Here is a 727-nt window from a genome sequence, read left to right as displayed (position 1 = left end):
CGCGCGCCCGGCTCAGGTCCGGAGGCTCTGGCTCTCTCGAACCCCCTGGAAGCCCACGCAGGCCCGGCGGGAGGTGGAGGGGCGGTGGTTGGAAGGTCATGCTCACTCCCAGCACCGAGGCCGCCCCTCTTTCCATAAATGTTGGCCAGGCGGCTCCAGCCCGAGCTGGCCTGCAGCGAAGGACTCCGTTTGGCGGTTGATTTCAGAGCCGCAGGCCGGCGTCTGTCCTGCCGAGCACTGTCCCCTCCAGGCCCCTGTGGCCCTGTCTCCCTACCATCTCCATCCGCACGAAGCCTGTGCGGGACGTGCCCCCAAGGGGCCCGTGGCTGCGGGGAATGAGGCAGCGCGCACGCAGCCTGGTCATCAGCCCCCCCCTCCCCACCCAGGTGACGTCCTGTACGAGCTGCTCCAGTACATCAAGACCCAGCGCCAGGCCCTGGTGTGCGGCCCTTTCTTCGGCAGGGCCTTCAGGCAGAAGATGCCCCGTGGGCACTGCCCCTGCCCCCTGCAAGGTGAGCCACCTCTCCTCGTTGCCGGGCTTCCTGGAGGCAAGGGGCTGTTTGCACCGTCTCTGTTTCTTTCCCTCCTGATCTCTCCACACCGCCTCAGGCCTTCGCACTCGTTCCCTCTGCCTGGCATTCCCTTCTCCAGGTGCCAGCGGAGCCCACCCCTCTGCCTCCTCAGTGTCAGCGTGTCAGTGAGGCCTGGCCAGCACGCACCTGCCCGG

This window comes from Myotis davidii, unplaced genomic scaffold (assembly GCF_000327345.1).
Source record: "Myotis davidii unplaced genomic scaffold, ASM32734v1 scaffold1036, whole genome shotgun sequence".
NCBI classification, from domain to species: domain Eukaryota; kingdom Metazoa; phylum Chordata; class Mammalia; order Chiroptera; family Vespertilionidae; genus Myotis; species Myotis davidii.
Note: the sequence above shows the minus strand (reverse complement) of the source record.